This window comes from Sander lucioperca, chromosome 3 (assembly GCF_008315115.2).
Source record: "Sander lucioperca isolate FBNREF2018 chromosome 3, SLUC_FBN_1.2, whole genome shotgun sequence".
NCBI classification, from domain to species: Eukaryota; Metazoa; Chordata; class Actinopteri; order Perciformes; family Percidae; genus Sander; species Sander lucioperca.
Genome location: NC_050175.1, coordinates 3,403,210 through 3,409,579, shown reverse-complemented (window position 1 = coordinate 3,409,579; position 6,370 = coordinate 3,403,210). Strand labels below are relative to the sequence as shown.

General features: G+C 44.2%; 1 long non-coding RNA gene across 1 annotated transcript; it reads left to right on the top strand.

Moving 5' to 3' along the window:
* Window positions 1-2,026: 2,026 nt before the first annotated feature.
* Window positions 2,027-2,517, top strand: LOC116041281. The gene is made up of 2 exons (XR_004102891.2): window positions 2,027-2,202; window positions 2,296-2,517. It is a non-coding gene; the product is annotated as an uncharacterized LOC116041281 (long non-coding RNA).
* Window positions 2,518-6,370: the final 3,853 nt, after the last annotated feature.

The window sequence follows — 6,370 nt, the reverse complement described above, 5'->3', positions numbered from 1 at the left end:
ACAGAGCAATCACAGTGCACAGCTCTTCTGTCAACAGCATGGGGTCTCTCTCCCTCTAGTCTTGTACTGTGAGCAGCAGGCAGTCAGCTGACACAGCCACAGCTTTATGTAAATGATACGTGATCACCAATATTCAAATGAGCATATAACATCATCTGGCGACTTTTAGCAACTTTTGGAGCTAGTGCTAGCTACTTTCATTGTAAAAGAGGTGGCAGCACTGCTCTCTTCCTCGCTGCCTCTGCACCCTGGTTGGTGCTAGACTAGTCCCGCTTTGCCAGACCTTCCTTCACAGAGGAGGGTCTGACTTGTCCATACCGCATTCTGGGATGGTAGAAAAACGCGCTCTGGTTTATTGGCATTTCTTTAAACCAATCACAATCATCATGGGTGTCGCTTAGCGCCCGACAGAGCCACGGTGCCTCTGCAAAATAGTCTAAGGAAGGAACTTGTTTTGGTGGAACGTGTACATTCAAAAGTTGTTTTAGGGGGTCACGTGATGACGGTCGGTTTTGCGGGAGCTCCGCCAACACCCTCCATATATTTTGCATTCTCTCTTAGGGCATTTTCACACATACCTCATTTGGTCCGGACTTTCGGACTTTTTAGTTTGATCCGAACCAAAATTAGAGGTGTGAAACCTCCCCCGGACCACGGTCCGGATCAAAAGACCAAATTTTGGTCCGATAAAAAGAGGTGGTCTCGGTCCGGTTCGTTTATAGTGTGAAAGCATTTTTTGGATGGTTCGGACTTTCGGACCAAATACAAGAAGCTCTGGCAGGCTCTCCTTGTGTTACAAGACCGGGGAAGCTCCTTTAAGGAATAGCTTGGTGCTTAGTGTGTAGGCTACATGAGAGAGTAACGGTGACTGCGCTCAGAGCAGACAGCTGTCGGCTATCAGAGCAGAGAATACATCAGCAGTTTATTTGTTAAGTGGTAGTAAGTACAGTGTAGGTTTCCGTTTGTCTCTGAATAAATTCTCTAGAAAGAAAGTTTCCGTGTCTCGCTTCTCAACATCACAACAAAACAAAAAGAGCCGCGGCAGTAGGGGAGAGCAGCAGTCAGCTGAAAAAACTCCGACACAGAGAGAGGATACGAGACGACGGGGAAGCCCGTCAACAAACCAATCAATTATAAGTATCTGGAGACGCAGCTCACGTATGTGAAGACGGCAGGACGTATTTTTGTCACGTTTAGATCTTTAGTGCGCTTGCATAACTGCAGTGTGAAACCAAAACTTACCGGATCAAATGTATACAATGTAACAAAAACATGAACCTTGGTCCGGACCTTGGTTCGGACTTTCATGTGTGAAAACGCCCTTAAACCACGCTGTCTTTTTATAATGCCAGTGCAGTAGTATGACTCTTGAACACTTCTGGACAAAACAACACCAAACAGTGCCAAAGGGAAAGATTAAGTCGCGACAGCCAACCGACAACATGGCTATGGCGCTAGCCCAACATGGCAGCAAGCATGATGAAGACGGTGAGGAGTCAGAACTTGAAGCCGGACTCGCTAAAGTGCTGGATTTGATGACCACTAAACTAATGGCAGCTATTGACAACAAACTCGACCCTTTGGCTAAGACAGTCCTCTCTCATACTGCCGAGCTGAAGAGGGCTAATGACCGCTTGGATGAAGCAGAGACTAGGATGCTACAGCTTGAGACCGCTAATGAGCCGCAAGCTAATCGAATAGTAGCTTTGGAGAGAAAAGTAGAATCCCTCCTCGACCATATAGACGAACTGGAAAACAGAGGGCGGCGGAAAAATATCTGCATCTTCAACCTGCCCGAGAATATGGAGGACTTCTTCTTTGAACACTGGCTACCGGATTTTCTTGACATGGATGCTAAGGGGCGCCGAGTTAAACTAGAACGGGCTCACCGCTGTTATGTGGGCAGCAGTTCTTTCCCCGTTCTGTGTGCCTCTCTCCCGTTGTTTTGTCCCCACTGTGTCTGTGGTGTCTGTATGTGTGTGTTTGTCCCCACTATGTCTGTGGTGTCTGCAGGTCTGTTTGGCAGACTCGCCTGGAAGTAGGTCAAGGGGCGTGGCTGGAGCTCTACCTCTCTGTACAGCTGCTGGTGATTCCACTGATTCTTACCTGCGCAGCTGTCTCTAATTCCACTCTCCTACCTGGCAGTATTTATTCCTGGGCATGGCTCTCCACCGGCGCCAGATCGTTGCACCTACCAGTGTGGTAACTAGGCTCCCAAGTCGTATCAGTTTGTGATTTTTGTCTTCGAGTTTTGTTCCTCGTGCTTTTGCTAACGTCCTCTTCTTTTCTGCTCAGACCTACACCTCGAGACCTGCTGCCGTGGCTTGCCGTGTCGCCAGCTCATCACACTCCTGTTTTTCTACCCTCTCGTTTGGATTTCTGCAAGAGAGTTTGGACGTTCCTCTGCCTGCCCGCCTCAGCCCCTTTCCAGCCCGGAGCCGACCTACTTTGTATCCGCATTCCTTGGTTACTTTTAAAGAACTGAACTTTCATTAAAACATTTTTGTTATATCATTACTCTGAGTCCATGTTTGTTTCTCTGTGTCCTGGGTCAGTACCAAAGCCTAACAACCGCTCTCTAATGCCCAGGCCCGGGTCTGACCAGCGACCGCGCCCTGTCATCATTCGGTTCCACGCGTTCCCGGACAAGCACAGAGTGATGGCAGCAGTACAGCGAAAAGCAGCAGATGGAGATATTACTCTGGAGGGAAGGAAAATATCCTTCTACCATGACCTGTCCACCGCAGTACTTAGTAAACGGAAAGAGTTTAATGGAGCCAAACAACATCTCAGACAAATCGGTGCTAATTACTCAATGCTCTTCCCTGCAAAGTTACAAGTAGCTATGTTTCCATCCACACGTTTTTATCCGAATTAAGTGATATCGAATGAAAAATGCCTTATGGAAACAGTAAAATTCGATTGAATTTCATGAATATCGACTCAAAGGAAATACGTTCGGTCTCATCGGATTTTATCTTGATCGATATACGGCTTATGCGATAAACGCTGATGGGAATGTTATTTGCCGAATAAATAATGAATTGCGATAAAGTTTTAGGTAATTTTATGGTTGCAACCCGCCACAAAACGAAGAAGTTTTAGTTAATTTCCGCCCAGTATTTCCGCTCTGTTTGCACACATGGCGGGTGTCAACAAAGACAGATGGAAGTGGACGAACAAGGAGTCGCACTACCGGGAGTGCCGACACAAATGTCCCTTATGATGCAACGATCGTCTACCACAGCCTGTAGTACGATTGATGGGCAGCCCTTTCTATTGACAAAATCCCTGTAGCCTTCAGCAGGGGGTCTAATCGGGACGTGAGTCCCCTCTATTGCGCCATACACCTGTGGCACAAGGTGCGCTCTGGTGTTACGCAGCGAGATATCATGCACCTCATCCACTCCAGGTAGGTATATATACCTTCGCATCATCCTCGTTCGTATGGCATTGCACATGACGTAAACACACCGGTGCACGGTGGTTTTGCTGACTCCAAACGTTTCGCCTACCAGTCTGTACTCTGCGCATGTAGCCAGTTTGTAGAGCGCAATGGCGATACGCTTCTCGGTTGGAACCGGAGGGTGATAGCTTGCGACATTTGGGAAAAGGGACGGGCCAATAAAATTACACAACAGGTCAAATGTTGTCTTGGGTAATCCGAAAATGCTTCAACCAAAGGGTTTCCGTGAAGTGTCTCTGAACCACGATCTTGATATGTCGCTATCAGCTGGCACATAAGCACTATTACAACTTGTGCAGTACTGATCATTTGTTGGTAGATGGCGCGATCAATTTTGTCTAGCAAAACTTTGTTCGCAAATTTTTGCTTGAATGTTGTGCGATTCAGTGCGAAAATTAATGGAAACACCTTAAAATGTCTAAAATCAATTCGATATACCAATTTGATTGCAAAACAGCATGTGACATCATTACGCACAGGTTTTTATTCGCTTTAAAGCCGTTGGATGGAAACACACTTTCACCAGCTTTATTCGCAGTTTTTTTTACCGAACTTTAGATAATTCGATTGACAATTGGATGGAAACTTAGCTAGTGTCACTGAATGGCACCAAGAAAACCTTCCTCTCCCCAACAGAGGTTCTGACCTTCGCAGCCAGTGCTGCATGTCAGGAATGACGGACTCTCCGACCATATGAGAGCTAAGTTTGGACACTCGGTCATGTATACTGGTGACTATACTCTTTTATGATACATCTTACATTCATGTGAATGATTATTCGTTATCATAATATGTATTAAAGTGTCCCCCTTGCTTTTTCATGTAGTGGAAGTCCAGCTGGTTCAAGAGTAGATGACAATTCACATTTAGAGGCTTATAAGTTGTAAACTTTTGTTTATCTTGTAATAATTGGGTGTTGGCCGTGGTGGGAGGTGCCTTTAATTGTCTACTTAGTCCTCGACTTGATAGACATCCCCCACGAAATTCTCCTCTGTCAAACCAGGCTAGAGCCCTCTTGTCGACTTGTGGGGAAATCAACCTGGTTGATACATGGCGAATGCTACATCCATCGGAAAGAGAATTCACCTTTTACTCCCCTCCTCACAAGTGCCACACACGAATTGATTATTTTTTCGTACCCCAGTCTGTGATGCAATCTGTGTCCTCCTGCTCAATAGGCAATATTGTGGTTAGCGATCATGCAATTCTGCTCCTTGAATTGTCTCTTGACATAGAATCTGCGAAAAGTAAATGCTGGAGATTCGATACACGTCTCCTGAAAGATGACAAATTCATCTCTTACCTGAAAAGTGAATTTAAGATATTTTTGTCTATTAATTCACAATCTACTAACGACCCATCGTTACTGTGGGAAACTGCTAAAGCATACATCAGGGGTATAATTATAGCCTATTCAGCCTTGAAAAAGAAAAGATAATTAGAATAGCAACTAAAACTCAAAAAAGAACTGGCAGATATTAAAAGTACACTTTGCTTCACATCAGACCTGTTACTGTTGCAGAGGAAATGCGCAATACAGGCTGCTCTAGACACTTTACTAACCCAGCAGGCTAAGAGTGCTCTACTCTTCTCAAAGCAAAGGCTATATGAGTATGGGGATAAGCCCAGTAAGTATTTATCTCATTTAGGGTTGTCAATCGATTAAAAAAATCGTAATTACATAATTAACGGTGCCTGAACCGATACTTTCGCAATGTCGGTGACAAAGAATTGTAAGGCTTGTTTATTGCTAAGGCCATATGGTCAAAATGAAATGATTTAATAATAATGTATAACAATAACTAACTTATTTCACTAGTAAATTGCTGTTGAACGACAAAAACAACCACCAGATAAATGGACATTTACAATAACTTCAAATGCACCACGAGGGTGTAGTTTACCAGTTTCATTGAACGCACCGTCTGTGTTATTTCTCCGACAGCAGCTGCAGATTGTTACATACCGGTGTTGAATCCTCTACAGTAAAACACAGTCAAACTTTACACCGTTTAGCGTTAGCTGTCAGCATTTTAACCGTGTTTAATCCAGCTACTAGCTAGCGGTAGGCTAACGTTAGCTGCTGTCTAGTATAGTGTTAACTAGCCAGCGGTAGGCTAACGTTAGCTGCTGTCGAGTATAGTGTTAACTAGCGTCACGTGCAGCGGTGTTTGTGTTGCCTGTATTGTCTGTTTCAGAGCATCAGAGAGAAGCGCAGACATATCAGTGGCACCAAATTTCGGTAACCAGGGTTGGCAGGAAGAAGATTTTTATAAGTAAATGTTCCAATTAATGATCCAGGCAGCACATTCTCGTCTTCCTCCTTCATTTTACAGTCGATTGGTGGCTAGAATGGCTCCGGGTCAAACGTCAATATGGAATAGATTAATCTGCGTTATTTTTTTTAACGCATTATTTTTTCTCAGATTAATTAATCGAAATTAACGCGTTATTTTGAAAGCCCTAATCTCATTTGAACAAAATTAAAAGGGACCCTCAAGTGATTCCTTAAATTTTAGATGGGAATGGCGCCCACCACTTTGATAACAAAAACATTAATAACACTTTCAGGCAATTTTACGCTAGGTTGTATGAATCAGATCAACCACATGGAGTCTCGGACAGGATGGAATCCTTCTTAGGAAGACTAATGTAGTATCTGAATGTTTATAACTTTAGGCTTAAATATCTGTTAAGAGGTTCAGATGGACCTTTGCCCCACTTTTGCTGAAACATCTGGAAATTGTTAACATTAGCAGAGGGGCCCCTAAAACAGAGGTGACTCTGTTGGAGCTATGCCATGTGGAAGGTATCGATTGGTCAGTTCCCAGCTCCAATCATATACTCACACATATCACATCTATGTTAAACAAAGCATAGGGGAGATATATACTATGCTTCACC